The sequence below is a fragment of the Mytilus galloprovincialis genome, chromosome 10, assembly GCF_965363235.1.
Source record: "Mytilus galloprovincialis chromosome 10, xbMytGall1.hap1.1, whole genome shotgun sequence".
NCBI lineage: Eukaryota > Metazoa > Mollusca > Bivalvia > Mytilida > Mytilidae > Mytilus > Mytilus galloprovincialis.
Window position 1 is genome coordinate 68100389 of NC_134847.1, and position 24334 is coordinate 68124722.

A 24334-nucleotide genomic window follows, 5' to 3' on the forward strand; every position below is an offset into this window, starting at 1 on the left:
CTCTTAATGCCATATCTGAAAAGAATTTTGAAAGAAAAACACAAAAAAAAAACAAGGTTATTACAATGGATATAAACCAGACATAAAAACTTCATGAAACCTGCTCAAAACGCTTTTCAGTTATTTTCTGAAAACTGTGAAATCTAACCACTATGAATCACATAATGTAAAATAAAACAAAAATCAAAAGGTAGCTTTTGTCAATAGATATAAAAAGTTCACCAAGGTTACACGAAAACAGCTTACAGCATTTTTGAATTTTTGTCTGAAAACTTGTTAATACCCCTTTTTTATGAATAAAACCCCAAAACTCGGCAACGTTAAATCGAACATTTATTAAAAATAAAAAAGGAACTCACGTCAATAGATATAAACAATTCATTAGAGTTTCATACATATTAGTTGAAGCGTTTTTTTAGTTTTTTTTTCCCGACATATTTGAATCATGAAAGTGGCCGCATTCGTGTTCAGTCTCAACCTTTATATATGTTTTTGAATTATTAACAAAGGTATTATTCTTTGTAATAAATAGCTGAAAGTACGTTTTAACAATTTTGTAAAACTGCTATATTTTAGGGCCACAGAAATTATTGCGATGGTTTTGTTGAAGCGAAATTGGAGTACCAAGTTCAGAATAACAACAAAGTGCATTCATAATTTCAATTATGATCGTTTTATAAAATGATTGCAATAACATTAATTATTTCGCATTTAGGCATGTGGTTATGGATCGCAACAATAAATACACGCATTTGTTTCTAAATTTACAGTTATTTAGGAATCGGAACACTTTGTTAAGGGTCAGTTGTGTCTAATATGTCTTTAATGTTTTGTCAAAAAAAAACATTCTTTAACAAAATAGAGCATTATGTTCAAATCAGTGGTGTGTTAGAAAGTAAGACAAATCTCGTTAACGTCGGAATTTGTTAACCTTTATCTTTAAATCGTGTATTCGGTTGCGCTAGTATATATTTCATGAAGAAAAGAAAAACATTTCAGCTTATACCAAAACCTGTTTTTACTTTCTTTCGAGCCAATCATTTCTGACATCTTGCTGTATAATACAAGTGTATACCTGCAAACTAATCTCTTTTGTCAACCTTACGTAAAACGGCTCGACATTGGGGAAGACAGTAAATTTATGTATATCTTGTAAATGTTGCATAATAACGACCGTTTAATGGTTGTTCGTCTAGTTAACAATAATGAATAATTGGAAGTTAAAATTAAAAAGTCAATCATTTACGGTCACTTTGTCTGATTTCAGGTTTTGTTCTTCGGATATTCAGACAAAACTTGATAGGTCTGAAATATAAATTTTTTACATAAATGTTATTTCATACATTTGTACTTTAAGAATTTCAACTTTTTACGAAATTATTACTTGACAGCACTATGCCAGGTTAATATGCTATCAATTATGTGAAGCAATTAGTTAATACAATACTCTTCATAATACTAAATTTGATAAAAAAATATCATCTATTGTAAATTGTTTACAATAAAAAAAAAGTATAATAACTGAATTCAAGATTTTAAATGAAACAGCATTACATATACATAATATGGAAACAATTTGATCTTTGGTGCGTTATTAGCATATGGAAATGATGCACACTTCGTTAAAGTTACAATTTAACTTTTCTCACACAACAACTCAAGTTACAAAAAACTTTCCATCATAATCACCCCTAGGTTTGTGTCTATGTTCTGTTTTGTAAGCTGTTGTTTATCTTATATTTTTTGTTTTCTTTTGCATTGTATTGTCGCGTTATATACCTACTTTATAAGTTTGAATGTCCCTTTAGGAATCTTCAAATCTCTTTTTCAATATCAGTTTAAAGTCAAATTATTAAAGCTTTATGTTGTGTGATATGATCGAGCTATCAATAATATATTATCGGGCAGAAGTAAGTCATCATGCTTTTAAAGATGCCAGTACAAAGTCAGGAATATGACAGTTAGTGTCTATTTGTTTGACTCAAAAGCGCAAACACATCAAAATAATGGATAACAACTGTCATATTCCTGACTTGGAACAGGCATTTTCTGATGTAGGAAATGGTGAACTAAACCTGGTTTTATTGCTAGCAAAACCTTTAACTTACACCACAGTCGCATCAAATTCCATTGCATTGACAACGATGTATGAACAGAACAAACAGACATAATAGGTAAAAATGTCAAAAAGGGGTATATCAGTCACCATTGTGTTATAATCTTAATCACTATTAAAACAAACAAATATGTTACAATGAAGCAAAAAAGTATATAGGCAAAACACATTCACAAAGATGAAAACGGAATACAAAAAATGCACAATAACACATTATCACAATGACAGGATAAATACCACAGGTTTTTTTGGCTGTATAATCTTATTTCTGAATTCATCTTTTTACATTTGTAGTTATATGCTTAAAGTATATATCTATGTATTTATATTGTTTAAATGTCAACAGACGTAAAAGCTTTTTTAAATTTTGGGTTTTAAAATAAATAGTTAACTTTGATTTGTTTGACTTACTTTTTTGTTTAACTTGCTTTGTTTACGAAAATTTATACAAAATGTTTTTTCGAGCTTTTATTAAATTGTTTTAGTTTCTGTGTTATTTAAAATATATTCGTTTCAATTCACTTCAATAAAGCCTTTGCGGTTACTGATTCCTAGCGAGTATAGCCCCTCTCTTTAAGATATCTTTCAAAATATGAAATTAAGTCGTTAGCTATTAATCACTGGTAGATAGTTGATCCTTCAATGTTTTAGATAAAAACTGTGCGTGTCTTGATCGCCGCCGTAATAGATGTTTTACAATGTTTTCTAATTAGTTCGTATGTCATCGACCTTTCATTATTATTTGTTATGAGTTTTCTTGTTGAAACACCTTCCATGAAGCATCTCCAACCCCTAATTGTATTTGTTTTGGTCAGACATATAGAGAGAATGTTTATATGTATTAAAATCAGAAATACTGTAAAGAAGTCTTAAATTGTAATTTAAGTACTATTTAAAAGGGATTAATTGATCACAAAATGTATGAAACAAATTATGAATAAGTTATCATTTTTGATATAGAAGAAGAAGGAGAAGATGCTTTGTTTCCATCAAATGGACTCACAAGGAGCATAATATAATACCATTATAATATCATTTCTACAAATGTAATAAACAACAAGTATACATAGAATTTTGTGAGTAGGCTAAATATGTCTAGCTGAAAGAGGGACGAAAGATACCACAGGGACAGTCAAACTCATAAATCGAAAATAAACTGACAACGCCATGTCTAAAAATGAAAAGGACAAACAGACAAACATATAAAGGCGTTTCGTAACGTAAAATTATTATTATTTTCAGCAAGATATTCATTTGCGATTGCAAGCCCTTCCCTTTGAATTAATCATTTTAAAAAAAAGTAGAAATGTGTTTAACAAAGTACGGAAACGTATTGTCTGATCTACTAATATCTAAAATACAAACAATGTTTGTCAGTTTAGAACGTAAAAGATGATACGCTATATTAATAACTACGTTAGTATGGGATTGACCTTTTCCTACTTATTTGTTATTAGTTTAATTATATAAGACCTTCCATTGACCTTTTAGTACTTTCATAACTTTAATTATTATTAGCTGTTTGGTTACGTTCCTTGTCATAATTCCTTTCTTTATCAATAACTCGTATACAATTTAACTGAACTAGCATCTTACTGTAAACATATTTTATTAAAGAAATCATTATATATATAGCTACAAGGGTAAAGACATAAATACGAAATATACAAAAGATTCAATAACTGGGATTAGGAAACAAGAGCAGTGCTCTTATATTGTAGCATCTTACAAACTTGATAACTGTACAATGTCAAAAAAAGATAATGATTGCTGTGGTTTTTTTTATTCTACATTAAATAGAGGTATAGGGGAGCCTTTGCTAGTCTTGCATGTCTTTTAATTCAAGTGCATTTAAATGTTCTAGATTTAATTATGATGTCCACAACTAGTATATATTTTTATTTAAGTGCAAGCTGAAGCCCTCCACCGGGTGCGGAATCTTAGCGCTATGTTGGAGACACATTGGTGACCTTCGGCTGTCTTCTATTCTTTGGTGAGATTGTTGTCTCTTTGTTTCTATTCACAATTTATTTTTATTAACGATCCTAACCGTTCTGCCTGATGTCCTAGTTCTTTTTCAATACTTGGCTATTTGTAATTTTCTTGAATTTTAAAAGGTTATTTGTATATGATATTTAACATCTTAACTTTCGATGATATTCTTTTAATGTCTTGTGCTTTTTTCATCTCCCCCTTCCCAAAACAAAATTGTGATGAGCATTGTGTTTTTATATATGGTTTCTATGGTGAATTTTGTAAACTAGTTTTTCTTCTTTGTACACTTTCGACATACTTGCCATTGTGTTTTCAGTTTCTGTTCATGTAGTGGTGTTTAAATGACTCTTTTACTCCTCTGCCTTTTCATATAGCTATACAAAATCAATGGTGGAAGCTTTGATTTGATTGACCATTGTGTTCTAGTCTCAATTCGGTACTTATGCAAACAGTCAATGTATTGTACTGTCTTAATTCTTTGTATTATTGTTCTTCATTTATATAAATGTGTTTTGTCTTTATGCCATTTCGTTTTACTTTGTAGCCAGATTTGTTAGTTTAATAAAGATTAAGATTAAAATTGGGGGTTAGAAGTTCCAAAGGACAGGTCATGGTAGTCTCATTTTGTTTTCGACTTGCGAGTCTGAATATCACTTTAGAATTGTTCCACACGCTTTGAAAAAAAGAAAACAAAGACAGTTAATAAATGTTTTGCGTCTGTGGTACATTTTGTCAGTTTTGGTTTCAGCAGGAACCTTTAAATCCAAAATTTGAACGTCAGGGATGCACATATACTTGCATATGTCAGGATACCAAGCCCAAAAGTTATCTTCAAATCGAAAGATCAATTTAAAAAAATAATAATAAAACAATCTCTCTTTCTCTTTATATGAAATGTCATATCGGCATTAGTTGAAAAACATAATTAAACCTGACATTTAACAATTTCTTTTTAATTTACATGTTACATGCTGGGTGTTTTGATATTTATGCGGTAAAATATATATTGCAAAAGTCAGCAAATTATTAACCTTTATGAGAACCATTAAAATATGTCAAAAGCCACATAAACAGGACATTTATTTGTCTATGTTTTACGACATAATTTGTATGATAAAACATACATATAATAACTGCATTGCTTTGTGGAGCATAAATTAAAAGAAAGCATATAACAACTATCTAGACTACCTAAATTACATAAAACAAACCTTATAAATCTCGGCTTTAAGTCAGTTTCTAGTTGGTATGCTACTACTAAATTGTCTGTCATTCTAACAAGACACCTACTACCCATAAACGATGTACTAATAAATATTTCAACACAGTGTATCAAAACACAGGCATCAATTATGTTTGTAGTATCGAAATTCTGGTAAAGCGTCAGAAACATATAAATCTATTGACGGTACAGTTGGCAAGATTGTCTTAAAGTTTTTTTTTAAATATATTACACACTACTTTTAAATATATAAACTGATTGAAGTAAGACTAAAATAACAAAAATACCGAATTCAAAGAAAAATTAAAAACGGAAAGTTTCCTATCAAATGGCAAAATCAAAAGTTCAAACACATCAAACGAAATAACCTTGTATAACTAATCATATAGACTGTGGATAAATCGGAGTTACCCGGCTGTAATAATTTACATTATATTGAATTCCACTGTTCCTGGACATGATAAAGGATTTATATTTTCTGATTGGCAAATGTCATGCTTTTATATCGCAAATAATCGAAAAATTATGAGTACCTCTAATTGCAGATCTTTTTCTTTATTGTTCTGAATCGACTTCGATGAAGAAGAAAAAAACTCCGAAGAGAAAACAAATAAATCTGACTTTATATCGATTTTACGATGATAGTCTCTATGGTGCACTGTTAGAAATCAAAATTTTATCAAAAATACATATGTTATTTTTCCAAAAAGAACTTCAATTTAATATAGCTTACAGATAAAGCCCCAAACAACATCGTTTTCGTGTGTAACACTCATCACATTATCTGCTTGATAAACGAATTAGGTATTGACAATTCACATTGAAAATCAACATATACCCTCACACTCTTACCAAAGAGGAAATCCTGGATAGACATAGGTCTGTTCTATGTTCCTTTGGAATTTCAACCAAAGATGAAGTACTGGATCTTCCATCACTGTATTGGATACCTCAACTACATAAGTGTCCTTACAAACAACGGTATATTGCTGGGTCTGCCAAGTGCTCCACGAAACCCCTTTCTAAATTATAAACATATCGTTTAGCAGCAATCAAAGCCGGGTTTCAAAGTTATTGTGAAACTGCCTATTCTAGAGATGACGTGAATTAGATGTAGATACTAAAAAAATCCAAAGATCTTTAAGAGTACATACAATCTAACTCTCTTTCATCTTGCAATTTTATTAAAACATTTGACTTTTCTACAGTTTACACAAGTATTCCACATTCCAAACTAAAAGACAAACTGAAAGAATTGGTATTGCTTTGTTCCATAAAAAAGAATTCCAGCAGCACCTGCATACGGGATATATATCTCCCAATTAATACGATATTCCCTTGCTTGTATTTCCTATCATAGTTTTCTTGATAGAGGGTTGCTGCTCACAAGAACCTATAAAACCAAGAGTTCCAAATGGTGAAGTTAAAATCATCCCTTCGTAAATTTTACGGACGCCATCACGAGTTGTTTGACCGTTGTGGGATAAACGTTTCACAGATGATATCGGATATGTTACTTACGGCGTATCTACAAAGCCCTCCCCTTTCATGAATGTGACCTACCGAATTAGACTATTAACCGGAGTTGTTATAACATGAGCAATACGACGGGTGCCACATGTGGAGCCGGATTTTACTTACCCTTCCGGAGTACATGAGATCATCCCTAGTTTTTTGTGGGGTTTGTGTTGCTTACTCTTTAGTTTTCTTTGTTGTGTCGTGTTTGCTGTTGTTTGTCTGTTTGTCTTTTTCATTTTTAGCATTTGTTGTCAGTTTGTCTTTTTCATTTTTAGCATTTGTTGTCAGTTTATTTTTTATTGATGAGTTTGACTGTCCCCTTGGTATCTTTCGTCCTTCTTTTACAATAACAGTCAATAGAGCCAATTCGTAGATATAACTATAAATACAAAAGGGAAATAGAAAATAAAAGTAAAACACAATAGACGATTTAAATTTTGCAATATATTGTATCTTTTTCTGGACGTTGATGTTATTCTTGTCGCATTTTAACCTTCCAGAGCACCTCAGAACACCCCTACTTTTTGTTAGGGTTCGTTTTGAACGGACTTTGGTTTTAATTGTTGTATTTTATTACCGTCGTTTGTCTTTTATTTGTTTGTTTTTGTTTTTTCATTGTTTGTTTATTTTCGATTTATACGTTTAAATGTCCCTTTGGTATCCTTGACATCTCTTTTATGGTGTGTACTTTTCTAAGCTTAGTTAGATTATGTTCTAGGGAGATGACTTTGATAAAAAATAAACAATCTTACATACACACCAATGATATTTTTACAGTGTAGCAGATACCACACAAAATGTTTTACATTCGTTTTCAGTAGCACCGTTTCTATGTTTTGCTTTTCGTACTTTTGTTTGTTTGTTCGTCTTGTCTTTTACCCATCAAGTTGTCAGTTTGGTTTTGATTTATTGGTTTAAATGGCAATCTGGTATAAATTTCTTTACGTTCTGCTATTTCATTTGAGTGTGTTAAAATTAGTGTTGCCGACTTAAAAATGTCCTGCTATGTGCGTAGTCAACTAAACGTTGTTAGTCAGATGTTTTTTCGCAGGCCATATGTTTTTTTATTACATTAACATTCAAATTGCTCTTAATTCTTAACAGACAAACAAACATATCAAAACAACTGACATTTTTTTACGTTGATTTTTTTAGATAATTAAAATCATAAGCTATTAAATCTTCAAAACAGCTTTTAAATTAAAATTTTCAAGGACTTATATAAATTGACAACATTTTGATTGTTAATAACCAATATGGTATTAGGTGACATGGATAAATTTTCAGACAATTCGACAAGTTATGACAACGGTATAATAAAATACTTAGGCTGAGGCGTACGATGAGCTTTAGAACGCTCGGTATTTACATTTGATTTTTTGTTAACGGTAACATACTTGTGACGTCACCTTGTTTCGTTGCCATGCCAAGACAATAACATCATTTCGCGGAATTTTCATTTCTTGAAATTTTACCATGAAAAATAAATTAAAATGGACTGATTGTTTTTATTTTGCTGAAGAATAGATATAAATATATTGTATTTGAATCTTCGCCTACGTTATCTGGGGGTTTTGATGTCGAAAATTGAGAATATCTGGTAGTATAAATAAGTTGGTCGCGGAACAACAGTTTTGCGTATTACTGCGTTTGCAATATAGATATATACTATACTGCGTTTGTAGATATATTGTGATTATACTGGTTGACGATAATAGGTCGTCTGTTGACGATAATAGGTCGTCATATTAAAACTCGTGGCTAAATACCTTCATTATAAGTAGTAACTATTTATTTAGGAAATCATTATAGGAAATGAAAGCATTGGGATATTTTGTAAGCATAACCAGTCAGAAGAAACATTTACAAAGTAGGAATTAGAATAAATGAAAATTTACATGTACATTGTACATCTACAGAAATAAATGGGTCTCGTTAAAGTTCGCATATCTTATAACAATTGGAAAAGTGAGGGTCAACACATACCATTATACATTTCTTATTATAGATCTATCGGTTGGTCTTTCTGTTATAATACTAATTACACAAATCAAAAAACAATAACATGTGTGTTTGTTTATTAACCATTTTGTATCCGGTCTGTAATAACTCTTCGTGACTGTTTCGACTTTTGCTAATTGCATTTAATGAATTCAAATTGGGTCTTTGTATTCATGAAAGTCATGACGTCTTTGTTGGATGAAAACTGAGACATATAACACTTTCTTTCATTTCATATACATGTACATATAGGTAGTAGAAGAATAATATACATTATAACACCTTATTTAATTATGAGTATCATGAATTTTGATAAACCATAATAAGTGTCCAGTGCATGATCTTTTTTTTCAGGACATTTTGTTCATATTTCACTTTTGATCAATTGTGCTCTTTATGAAATGTAGTTATTTTGATAACATCCACTTTTGTGAAGATATTTTTAATGAATAACAGCTTCTGAAATTGTACCTTTTAACAACCGATAGTCTCGTTTTGAAAGACGTGATTTTCAACAAAAAATCGGCATAACCAACTGTGCCCCTCTTCCTGTCAATTTATTCCTTTCTTCTTACAATGATGACTTCATTCAGAAAGAAAAAAACACAAAGTTAACAGTATCCTTTAACTTTACTTTCCGCTATATAGATGATGCTAAATCATTCAAAATTTAGTGACGATGTAGAACGCATCTATCCCATCGATCTTGAGATATTATAGCATGCAACAGATTCAATTAAGTCGCCATATATATTAACTTAAATCTCGAAATTGACAATGGGCTTCGGTTCAAAACAAAAATTACAAAAAAAAGAGATGATAGTTTCCAAATTGTTAACTTTACATTCATTTCCATGTAGAAATATTCCAGTAGCGCCTGCATACGAAGTTCACATCTCAAAATTGATACGATAGTCCCAGGTTAGTATTTCCTATAATGATGTCTTTCATAGCAAACTGCTGCTCAGAGGGAAGCTACATTGTACTAACCAAGAGTTCCAAGTGGTGAAGTTTAGTATCGTTCATTCACAAATTCACAAATTGGTTGACCGTGATGTAGTATTCATTTCACAGAAAACAGCGGATAAGTTTCTAAGATCGTAACGACAATGACGTCTCTTTTTCACGAATGTGACCTACCAAATACGAATTGTTACCGAGTGTGTACAAACATGAGCAACACGACTGGTGCTACATAAGGAGCAGGATCTGCTTACTAGAGATCACCCCCAGTTTTTTGTTGGTTCGGTGTTGCATACATGTAGTCTTTAGTGTTCTATGTAGTGTTTTGTGTAATATTGTTTGTCTGTTTGCCCTTTTCTTTTTTATCCATGGAGGGTTTTTTTCTCGATCAATGAGTTCGAATATCCCTCTGGTATCTCTTACCCAACTTTAACACGTAAACATGAATAATCTAAAGTGAGTTATGATTTCTCTTTTATAATTTTCACTCGTTAGTTTTTTTGCATTTTGAAATCGTTGTCATAAATTTATATATCTTCAATAAATCAAAACACTGCAATCCCCAAGTAAGATCATGTAGAATATCTTGATAAATATAATCATTTAAAGAGGTAAACCCTGATGGAACAAATTAATTTCTATTCTTCTAGGTCCACGACAATAGAAAACATGTATAGCTAAATGCCCCAAAAAATTATATAAAAATCTTTCACAACAATTTATACAAATATGATATATGTTTATACATAAACATAAATAATCTTGGAGGTGGTCAAACATTGTAAAAGCTATTAGTAGCTAAAAGATATTTTATTTCTTCGATCCTGTGTGTTGTATTGACGTTTTAATAGCTTGGATGCGGTTATATTTCCGAAAATAATATATGCCTACTTTTGGTAAAAAAATGAGCATTTTTGATGACATAAATCAGGTTTTATTTTATAAAACGGTTTGTGTTTTAGTTTCATTTAAAAAGATGGCATAACAATGAGTTAAAAAATTATAACTTTAAATATATTTTAGTTTAAAGTGGGTTGATGCGTACATTTTTTCCTTTCTAAAACGCAAAATATAACAATGCGGTTACCAAGTCCGTTTTCAAGGTAGGATGTTCTTTCTTATCAAAAAACTAAGAGACCGGAACTAGACATGTCTCACTTTATTATTTTCGAATACACGTTTCTTAAGAATGTTTGACCACAACAACTACAGACCTGACAATAATGAAGCAATTATGTGTTACTTTGGATGTAAATTCGCATATTTAGATCAACGATCGTTTATATTACTCCATAAATGTGACAACTATGGTCACTATACTGTTCTGATATTTAATAACAATGTGCAGCTAATTAACATTTAATTACACAAAGGGGATAATAAAACACAAAAGAATGTACATGTCTCGGCATTATTCGGTTATCGGAAATGCACCTGTTCATTCTCAAATTCGTCAACGTATTTGAGTAATTTATGATTTAGCCAAACCCATTTGAATTCTTTTTTACATATTTTGACCACATAAACTGTATTAACATTCAGTATAAATGAAAAGTCAAAAGTCAAAAGAGTAAAATCGACAATCATATAGTGTTAGTCTGTGTTACCAGTCTCATAAATCTTACTATTGAGTTAATGTATACAACGTACGGTATGAAATGTGTATGAAACCACTAAATGTATTTCCTGTTGTATGTATACAGGATGTTCATAGACATTTTTTACGCATTAATTGAGGTAACTTAAAAACCAAACAATACAAAAACTAAAAGTAAATAATTAAATGAGTACGTCATTGTTGAAAACTTTCAATAACGTAATGTCTTAAATTCCCTGTGTAATTATTTAAAAAAAGCAAGACACTTTATAATACTAAGTACAAAAACAAAAAAACTTAACTACGAGGAAAATTCAAAACGGAAAGTCCCTAAACAAAAGATTCTTAACCCGCAGTATAGTATCTATAGATTAAAAGTCGTTCGTTTATAAATGCAAACTATTTTCACAACTAAAACAGTTCTTGTTTATTTCCATAAGGACCAATCTCATATGTATGTTCATGCAATATTTTAGTTGAAATATTGTTAAAAATTGTTAATAAACCGTGTTATTTTCTAATAAATAAAAGCAAATGTGGGACTTTCTCCAATGAAGAAACACAAAAACAATTAAAAACCAATTCTTCAGAGAACAGTTGAAGGTCTTTCCATCTCGATAATAAGAATGAAATTCAAAAACCGATGTTAGAAAAGGTCACTCCGTGTTGATGTAAAGAACCAGAAAGAATTTTTAGCAGAGGTCAAAATCTAGAACGTCAAATTGACCTTTGACCTTGACCTCAATTTTGAAGTCATAGATCAAGAGACCCCAGGTCAATCACTTGTATGGTTGTGAAGAAATACTGATTTCAAATACATAAGGGGAGAAAACTCCTATAAGGGTTAACCAAAACACTTCGACTGAAATAGGTTGAAGTTGCGCCTTTTTGTAAACAGTAATTTGGCAAACAAATCATAGCCTTAACTGTAACAGTTTCTTTTGAATAATGATAACAAGCAAAATTCAAAATTTATAACATGACCTTGACCTTCGACCTTGATCTCAATGTCAAGGTCATAGGTCAGTGAACTCAAAATGGAAGACTGGAGGTCAATCACTTGTTTGGTTGTGGAGAAATACTGATTTGAAATACAGAAGGGGAGAAAACTCCTATAAGGGTGAACCAAAACGCTTTGACTGAAATAGGTTGAAGTTGCGCCTTAGTGCAAACAGTAATTTGGCAAACACATCATATCATTTACTGTCACAGTTTCTGTGGAATAACGATAACAAGAAAAATTCAAAATTTAGAACATGACCTTGACCTTTGACCTTGACCTCAATTTCCTTCAAATGGACCAATGACTTCATATCAATATTTCCCTTTGAAAATTTAAGATAGGCGATTTGTTGGATAAATTCATACGTTATAAGTCGTAGCTACAGCCTCTACGACTTATAACGTATGAACTTATCCAACAAATCGCCTCTTAAATTTTCAAAGGGAAATAACTCCCATAAGATGCCTTCCGATCACTCAAGTCAAAATAAACCAAATCATTCTCAAGAGTAGAAAAACAATTTGGTGCAAACAGTTTGCTAAAATCTTTTACGGTTTTGGAGATATAGCGATAACATTCATACGTTATAAGTCGTAGCTACAGCCTCTACGACTTATAACGTATGAACTTATCCAACAAATCGCCTCTTAAATTTTCAAAGGGAAATAACTCCCATAAGATGTCTTCCGATCACTCAAGTCAAAATAAACCAAATCATTCTCAAGTGTAGACAAACAATTTGGTGCAAACAGTTTGCTAAAATCTTTTACGGTTTTGGAGATATAGCGATAACAAGAAAAAGTGGACGCGGGGAGATAACTCCTATAAGAATAAGTGTTCAGTCACACAGGGTGAGTTTTGAAACCCCCATTACTGTACAACAACATTGGCCAAAAAATCCATTCGATATGTTGTAAGACAAAAAAGCATCTCAGACGGCAGAAGAAAAACAAAAGGTCTTTCCGCGAAAAGTGGAAAGACCTAATGACAACTAGTTCAGACAAATAGTCCAAATAGAAAAATTATGCAAGATGAATATTCATTTGTCTTGACTTATATTATATTATATTCGTTCAGTTTATATTAAAAAAATCATTTATCATCCAGACTGTGAAATAGTTTGAATAATTTTGAATGTGAAATAATAATACTGACACACGTATACAGTATTATATAGGTCAAACTACAAATCGCAAAGTGCATTTGACCTCCTTATTTCAATTATTCCTTCTTTTGTGGTTTTTGATGTTGCGGCATTCGGTCAGTACAGTCAATACGAATGCTACAGTTCTGCACTTAGTAACAATTTTTTTGCTACTACCAAGAGAGGGTTTGGAATTCAGACCTGTTAGAGGTGTAGATGTAATTTTAAAAACACTTCGGTAAAACCCCAAAAAAATAGAAACAATCTGAATTAGATTTATAAGAAAACTCGAGATCTAGCTTGGACCATATTTTTTTCTGTGAATGTAGAGCTAATGAATGACTTAGCCATAGAACAACTTTCATTCGGATAATTCTTTGTTGTTAAAAAATATTAATTCTAGATTAAACGATTTACCAGAGTTATTATTATCAAACTGGAGGTAAGCATGAATATGTCCATGGTATGAGGTAAGTACAGTTGTCCTCAAGCACTAAGGTGACAAATAATTATTTGTAATTTATTGCAATACACACATAGTTAATGAACCAATCACTTGTATGTCAACTCATCCACTTATCGTGTAAACAATCCCATAAAATATGACAATTTATATGACGTTTATTGCATAACTTACAATTAAATGATCAGAATGACAATATGCATTTCTTTCGAATACTCATTTAAGAATTAAGAATATGTTTGATTATGCAAATTGTGATGTCTACATTTTCCGAAAAGATTACTAAAACACTCCTACAAATTTTGGTTTAAAACTAAATCGTTTCATGTCGCATGCTCTAAATTGCACCAGAGAATATAGGTGACACGCATTAAATGTGTATCTATTCAAAATATAAAAACATGTTTCGGTTTTCCAGTAAAAAGAAATAGTTAATTAAGATTTCACAAAACGTTTTAGTTGTTAACTATTCTATATCAATCCATAGAACAAAAAAAAACTACATTCAATTTGTAAATTTATTAAATTGAAAAACAAAAATCCGAATTTCTTATCTTTGTTCATGGCTATGACAATTGGCCTGACAAAAAAACAATCTGGTAGTTGCTTTGCCTATCATCCACACATATTCGTAATTTCAAAAATTTAACTGAGTTTCCACCTTGAATAAGAAAACATGCTCTGAATTATTTCTAATTGTTATAATTTTTTTAATTTCAAGTTTTTCATACACTAGTACTCTACGGTTTTGCTATAAAGTATTGAATCTCTAATGAAATATTTTCTCAGCCCTTGTCACGTGTTTTAATGTCTTAACTCGTTTTCAATGATGTTATTAGCCGAAATCCGTTTGGATAAATGCTATCAGCCAATATGTAACACTGTGGTGGGAAAGCAACTCATAATCATGTCCAACTTGCCTATGAAATTATTTAGACAGATATTTCAGTATGTAAATCAAATTTTAGTTACATTGCCGATATATTCAATAAGTCTGAACAATATTTTTTCTCACTTTTATTTGCACACACATTTATAGTATGCATTCGATTACAATTGGACAGCAAAGAAAAAGCAGTTGTGCTAATCTACCACTTGTCGCCACTCAACTATGCAATACGGGTTAATGAGACAAACTGAAAAGAAGGATGAGAGATCATCAGATACAAAACAAAAAGTTTTCCAGGGACAACTATGTGCAAACCAATAAAGAAACAACATAAGATGAAAGTAGAACAACTTTTACTCGATATCATGCAGCAGAACAATTTTAAATGTTCCTTGTACAAGCATAAGTGTAACGAATGTTTCACTATAGATCTATATAACTTATCATACATACCAGGGTTGGAATTGTGTACGCCAGACGGACGTGTCGTCTACAAAAGACTCATCAGTGACGCTCAAATAGAAAAATGTGAAAAGTTCAAAGTTGTGCAACTTATAATTTTAACTTTAACCCTCCCCTATACCTCTAGATCTGGTCAGTGTAGAATAAACAACAAAGCAACAATTTGCACAGTAAAACTCAGTTCAAAAGAAGTCCACAATTCCTCCCGTTAGGAGTTTAGTATCATACCATCATAAAATATACGATAAGAACATACTAGTAATCCGTTCAATGCCAACAACTGGTTTTAAAAATATAAGTTGTATTTCCGATGTAAGGACCCTATGAGTCAATCAATATTAGAACCAATATATGACATATTTAATGTGACTACTGTATTGGAACTATGTCCCATCTGTGTGATGGTCTGGCTAGCTTTTGAGATAAATGCCAATATATTTTATCTTTGATTAAAATACCATAAAATATTGAATGTGAAATACTTGAACGTATACGATGTCTGCATGTTGATTTATATTATAGGGTTATTGCATGAATATTGGGGAATATTGTTCCGAGTAGAATTTTATATTGCACGAGTTTGCGAGTGCAATATATGTTCTACGAGGGACAATATTCCCCAATATTCATGCAATAACCCTTTTATTGTATAGCAATATAATATTTAAAAGTAAAAATTGGTTTAAACTAAGATTTTGTCGTTGATGACGTCATCAATTTTGAAGATTTATTGCACTAGTGCAATATTAGAATTTATTGCACGCTAAATTTTGGTTACTTTCTGTGGGAAATATTATATTGCTATACAATAATAACGAATACTGTCCTCATATAATAACACGAATGTTAAAAATGTGATAAAATGGTAAAACTTTCCCGAAAGTCAAGTCGAGACAAAGTTGTTACACAGTCACTATAGATAAAATATTCGTAGTCAATCATAAGAGACTAGTTAAGTTAATGAATTATTTATATTAGAGTTAGAGGTAGTTACACCTTTCATCAAATTGTCTATCTGAAACTTCAAATAAAAAGGCAGTACACAAAACACAACATAGAGAACTAAACACTGAGCAACAACAACAACAAAAAAAAACACTTAAGGATGTGCTTAGGTGAGGTTTTGGGATAAGTATCAAATGTTCAGACTCCTTGGTGTTTTTCATACGATACAATGTAAAATATTTTGCCCCATAACACTTATTTATCTTTTAACATAAGACTTTATAATTCATAAAAGGTCATTTAACAAAATTTAAGCAGATTCTTGATTTTCTTTCTTTTGATTTGAGACCCAAATAATACCAATGCAAAGTTAAGGTAAAAGTCCGAGTCAGCCTTTTCCCGCCATATTTTATAAATCAAATATCTCGAAAAAGGAGCTCCATGACCTATCAATATTTTTTTAGCTTAGTTTGATCCTTTTCCAATTCTCTTCCAGCTTAAAGTATCAATTTTGAATTCTTGATTTATTCAATTTTACCTTAGATCACCTAAGTACATCCTTAAAGACTGGTTGATATATCAGGTGATTCGGAAGGGTATTCAGATCCTGTCCCACATGTAGCACCCGTCGTGTTGGTCATATTTTGGTGACAGAAAACAGGTTTGTTGTAACGACAATTGGTTACAAGATAATTACACTTTGGTAATACCTTTAAATTATTTTCTATAAATATTTCAAGATGTACTATTGTTTTAGTTGATTTTTTTTTATTATTTTAATAAATGTTACCATTTTTTATATTCATTTTCATATTATACAAATATGAGGTTGCGTAACAGTTTGAGGCAGTAGGACAATTGTATTTTCCATGTTATTATGTGTATACTACAAATAATCAAGAACAGTAAAATGTAGAAGTGTATTTTGCATGTTTTAACATGGCAAGTAACCCTTTTTAACCATACTCGAGAGGTACAAACAACAAGGGCGTTTGCACGACTTCAGACTATGATTATTAGGTTATTACTGCATTTAATATATACACTTCTCAATAAAGGTCATTTTGTTAACGCTATTAGTTTCGCATTTTATAAAAAAGTTAAGAATCATTTGGTCAGTTTATATTTTTCTGTGACATGTTTTTACCATCTTTTGAAATATTTCTTAGGTTTATTTACAAGAAGGTTCGTCCGAGAACTTCCAGCAAACGTAAAATATAAAACCATAACTCGTATATGAAGAATACAAGTATTAAATGAAATATACTATATTACAAAATTGACAGTGTAATGATCTAAAGATGACGTGCTTTGTTCTACTATTCTATAGATGTGGTAAAATTTATGCCTTATCTGATGGTCTGTGTGTTCTATGACTTGAAGCCTTGTCATAATCTGTATACTTTATACAATATGGCTAGATCTGTTTATATATATTCATTTGTCTCTAAAACTTTTTCTGTAAGTCTACGAAGTAAATCATTTACGCTTAGATCATATAGGTTAAAACTAGTCTGATGCAGTGTAAACGTAAGAAAATATAGAGTTTCACGATACTGTTGTGTGATCTGATGGTCATTTCCTGGGCGTATTACAGCATAGTCTGGTGAATTATAAAATGATGATTTTTTTTATATACCCAAAGTGTGAAATTTGGGTGTTGTCTAACTGTCTGTCTGTTTTATTTCATTACAATTAATTTCATAAACTCTGATTCAATATGGATGAAATTTGAAAAAAGGCAGGACAGGAGTTTTGAGTAAAAAAAAAGGAGGATGAGCAACTTGGCAATAAAAAAATGTATGATGACAATTTATGAAAAAAAGTCAGTATAAACTAATAAAAATAAAGCAGGACGAATGAAAAATTAAAAGACATGACAGAGATTACAATTAAAAATAATGCAGGACAGCATTTAAAATCATAGCCCCCTAAAGTCAAATGGTGACTTCCTTAGCTTACACTAGGAATCCTTTCATCAAAAACTGTCTTGTAAACAAATTGTCAGGAGCCTTTGGCCTTTGTAAGTATTGTATGATTTTTAATATTAGTTTCTTGTGTATATCTCGGAGTATAGTATGACGTCCATTATCATTGAACTAGTATACATTTTTGTTTAGGGGCCAGCTGAAGCACGACTCCGGGTGCTGGAGTATCTCGCTGCATTGAAGACCCATTGGTGGCCTTCGGCTGCTGTCTGCTCTTTGGTCGGACTTTTGTCTTTTTGACACCTTCTCCATTTCCGTTTTCAATTTTATCAAACGTCTATCATAGACATTTTGACCGGAAACACAAGCTCTGGCCTATCTTGTCATTTAGGGAATATACACTACATATGCAGCACTGAATAGAAATGGAAATTTCATAATTTTAAAAGTGACATTATCTCTGCGTTCTAAATTTGTGTTCTAAGCAGATTATTTTTTTCTAAGTTAAGATGTAAGTTAATAGGCAGACTCACCTGTATTTTGTGATATCCTTTATTAATGCAAATTTTATGTTAAAGATGAAATTGACCTTCATAATGTGCTCAGGGCCTACAAAAGCAAGTGGACAGTGGGCGCTGGTTTTAATCAGACTGCATTAAAACCTAATAAAGGTACCGGTCCTGACAACATTGCCAATTCTGAAACACAACATCGAAGTGTGTATCGACATCCTCACTTAAATATTTACTCGATCATTGGAAATACACAAAGGTACCATTTGACCTGAATCATGCAAATGTCACACCCGTATTAAAAAAGGTGGATAAACACAACCCAGGTAACTACTGTAACAGATCTTTATCTTTAACATACATAGCTTTATAATATTTGAATACATGTTTGCCAGCACCATGATACAACACATTAAAATACCAACTGCCACATGGACCAAGGGTCAAACGATCATTTGAGTCAGAACAGTAACATTAAATCTCCCACGTGGTTTAAATCAATTACCTTCTCATATACTTTAAGAATCTTTGTAGATAACAGTTTAATCTATCGACAAATCAAATAACAAAACGACTGCCCCAAGATTCAAGAAGAAGATTCTTGAAACTGTCATCAAATTTAAACAAGACTAGCTTATGTCTTTCCACCTAGACAAGTGTAACATAATACATATAACAACCAAGAAAAAGCCATGCACTTTAATAACATCAACATGCCTAGCCATATATTTTAATCAGCATAACATGTAAATTACTTTGTATTCATAATTTTAGTATATCTAAGGTAGAATAACCACATTCAACAAACTGCCGCTAGAGCTAATAATTTTTTATGTTTCATCAGAAAAAAAAAACACAATAAAAAAGAGCATATCAAAGCCATAAACAAGCTACATATGAATACTGCTGTATTGTATTAGACATATATAAACATAAGAGCACGTAATAAAATACAGATGCGGGAATGTAAATGCACATGTTACTATTTCATTACATAATTTGTTACATCAGTTTGTCTATGACAAGATTTTCCCATAAAGACTCCTACAGACAAGTTCAATGTAATAAAGACGGCTACAATTTTTCTTGCTTTTGTCAAACCGTTAAGGACTTGAAAAAATTATCCTGTGACATAACACAAAACATCACTACAGAAACTTGCTAGGATGCTCTTTGATACTTACCCACACCTGAAGCAAACGGACAACCATATTTTAGCTTAAATCATGAAACAAAATAAACAACAAACAAATAAATAATGAGATATTGATAGTAAAATGTAAAGTCAATAATCTCAAGACAAAAAACACAAGTTGTGTTAACTCTCTAGATACTCGATAACACAGCTTCATCATAAAATTAAACTGCTAAATATTTTTGTTACCAAATATATCTTAGAATATAGGTTTGTTTTATAGAAAAAATTCCGCAAACATGGATTTGTTGTACATTTTAAAATGACCTGTGTCATTATATTAAGATATTACATTCAATTTCAATGTTCCACACAGCTATATCGACATTCATTGTAGTTGTTGTACATAAGTATTGATATATTTAGGCCGTGTTCACATTGACCTAAACTCGGTGTTGTGTAAGTGTAACTCACACGTAAACTAAACAAAATTACGTTCCCATTGATAAAATTCAATGTTTACATGTAGTGTAAAACATGTTTTGTCTACATGCAGTCGATACTCGATGTAGGCCTTCTGTAGATTAAGTTTACACAAAACTAGGCATTTGAAACATTAGTTTCACCGTGTATATTTAAGGAAGAAACAATTTTTGAATAAAATTGATATTTATAACAATTATTAATAAAGTTCTTTACGGAAATATTTGTCTAAACTTGATATATTCAAGACTCAAAGCAGCATCATTGCCGAACACATAATTCATTTGAGAATTAAGGTCTTTCCGAATCGACTTGACTTCCACAGAAAAGTTTGCCACTGGTCTTTACTCAAACAACGGTTCACTCATAAATGCATTACTTAAAAAGTGTGAGGTAAATGTATTGTTTGTCTAGTACATGTATCTCGGATCCGTTAAATTACCCTTAAAACAAAAAACAAAAAAACATTACCCCCTCCTTTGCCAAATACTCCTTGGAGAAGAAATACCATTTGAAACAAACAGAACGAATAGGAATATAGTGATCCCTAATATATCATTCCTTCTTCTCCTTCAATCTCTGTACCGTAATCTCTGTACCGACGTAATGCATTGGCTTTATGAGAATAAAAATATATATTCTTCGCCTGTAAGTACGCTGCTTTAGCCTACGTTTTCTAATGCTTAAACGAGACATCTTTATTATTTTTAAACTACTGCAAATCAGCAAAATGACTTTCATAAAGAAGCAACCACTTAACTTAAAAAAGGAAAAGGGGGAGGGGGGGGGGGGGGGGGGGGGGGGTATTTTGATAATTTATCTGAGCCAGAAATTTTTCCGCGCAAATGTTTTATTCCGGTTTTTTTTCGATGCTGGTAATCAATTTTTTTTTCAACATTTAACACTATAATGTATGGGGAAACCCTTGATTTCGAATATTTTTGTATCATCTGCAGGACCTTTTATTTTGAACCAATTTGGGTTCGGAATATTTCCATCGATACCCCCCCCCCCTCCAACCCCCCAATTTGAAGTCAAATGGTCGTTCCCTTACTGCTAGAAACGTTGTCCGAAAACTTTGCATTTGGTTCTACGTAATGAACATTTAAATGTAGAAAATGGTGGATTAAACCTGGTTTTGTAGCGCAGTCTCATCAAATTCGTTTAAATATTTTGTATTATACAGTAAATTACCAAGTTTTTTTTCATATTATTTAACAGTCTATCCTTTAAATTGCAAATCTGTCTCCAAATTTGCAGATTTAGGCAAATAACTTGACCGATTTTTTACTGTGATTGTACAATCCAAGATGGCGGTATACCATGTTTCTACCTTAAAGCAAGTTCCTGTCATCAACTGATTTATAAAAGTCTAAAACAAATCTGCTAGTAAAGGGGCGAAATAAGTGCCCATTGTAATACCTTCAACTTATACATAAACTTTGTAGCCGAAGCGAACATAAATATTATCAAGGAGAAAATAAACAGTTTCAATCATCTCATCACAACTCACGTAGGTAAATACAATAGTCAAAATATGGATACATCAGTCATCATCGTGTAACAATTTTAACAGAGCACAAAAACATCTATCTACAAACACATTTTTTGATTCGCGTGTCTGACGTCAGAAAATTTCTATTTACGTCAGATATTTTTGTCGTTCAATGTTTATACAAACAATTTTAAAATTTTCACATGGGCACTGTTAGCATACAGGGTTTAAAAATCAAAAGAATGGATGAATTAATTTCAGAAATAGACCGAGATTTTAATATGTTTAAATAGTTCAAAAGTTCTATAGAATTTATAAGAATCCACAAATAGTTCAGACCGAGATTGTTTAAACATGTTGAAATTGTTCAAAAGTTCTATAGAATTTATAAGAATCCACAAATAGTTCAGACCGAGATTTTAACATGTTTAAAATAGTCCAAAAGTTCTATAGAATTTATAAGAATCCATAAATAGTTCAGACCGAGAATTTAACATGTTTAAATAGTCCAAAAGTTCTATAGAATTTATAAGAATGCATAAATAGTTCAGACAGAGAATTTGACATGTTTGAATAATCCAAAAGTTCTAATAGTCCAAAACATGTTTGCTTAAAATAAATCAAAAATTTTATCACAAAGCAAAAGTGGCATGTCATATTGGAATCCCAAATATTAAAAATCAAGAAAAAAAATGTGGTTTCATGCCAAATATTTTAGTGATGTCAAAGAATACAGAAATGCTTCATCTTTATTTTTGTAAATATGAGAATTACTTAAAATACGTTTATAAACAGTTTTATTTTACATAACATACTTTCTTATGATACTTCTAACATTAAATAATTGGAGACCAAAAAGTCGATTCCATTATTTTAAACATGAGTAAATGCTTGTACCAAGTCCGGTTTTCATTCGTTTCATATGTTTAAGCTTTTGATTTTGACATTTGATTAGGGACGTTTTCGTTTTGAATTTTCCTGAGGTTTGGTATCTTTATTATTTTACTTCTTTTGGGCAATTTGTTCTCTCATTCAACACCATACCGCATAATCAGTATACAGGGTGGCATTTGATAAATACATGTATTTTGATCATCTGATAGACGGTTATTCAACGTGTTTTCAGAACCCTATATTTCATCTTTTCCAATGAGCTAGACATTAGAGATATTTATAATACAGAAGAAAACAGAGATGTCTGTTACGTATATAAATGTGTTAAAATAACCCTTTATCATCCGTAATTTATCTAAAACAGATAACATAATTTGCTAAGTCATATGCAACTGAGTTGAAATATTTTTATAAAGGAATTTGAATTAGGCCTGTTACGTTAAGTACACCAATCGACAACAATAACAGATACATTAACTACAACAAACAAAAAACAATTACAACAAATGTGATGAATTTAGTTAATGAACAGTAAAATTACAAAAATTCTGAACTTCGATGAAAATTAAAAACGGAAAGTCCCTTATCAAATGGCAAAATCAAAAGTTCTATCACATCAAACGAACGGATAACAACTGTCACATTACTGACATGGTACAGCCATTTTCTTATGTAGAAAAATGGTGGATTGGACCTGGTTTTATAGTTAGTTGAACCTCTCATGTTTATGACAATCGCATCAATTGAATTCGCCGATTCTTTCTAAGTAGCAATATAAATACCTACATCGTCTGAGTAGTAGATCACTGATGGATCATCTCAGATGAATTAGAATCCTCTATGACTAGTTTCTTTAAACATCCCAACCACTAACCGTCAGGGTTGTAATTGGTCGAAACTTGTGTCATTTGTTAACAACAGTTTCTTCGTTTACTGATGTTGAAAGCTGAAAAATTGTTTTCAGTTAATCGATTGTGACTTGGCCAGTGGTAAACTACTGATACCTTTATTTAGGGTGATATAAATAAAGGTTGAAAACAAAAACCGCAAAAGGAAGATGCAGACCGCGTGCATCTCCTGATATGCATTCATCACCAGTCGTCCAAAACGATTTACGGTAGACACATCACATGGTTTTTTTTAATTACTTGTACTAACTATGCATTTGTATTATTCTATTGGTGTAGCGTCCAAAGCAGATTGTTTTCATCATTCTTTGTATATTGTTTATCTTTGTTGTGAGATGACATTGCAGAAAGCTTCAGGTGTCTGTCTTTTATATTATATGGATAGTTTTCCAATTGACAAACATGACACATGTCTTTATCTTTATGTACAGGTTCAATGGTCGGATTCATCATTCGTTGTCTGTCTGTTCAACTGTCTTTCATCACTTGTTTTGATTTTACCTTCATAACTATAATTTGTGTATGGTCTTACTGTAATTAAAGTTATATGAAGAAGTGTACAAACCGGAATTATGTTACTTTTAACTTCAAATATCAAAACGGTAGCCTATCATCATTGTGTGAATAATAACACTGGTTTCTTTCAGATACTACTTTTTAC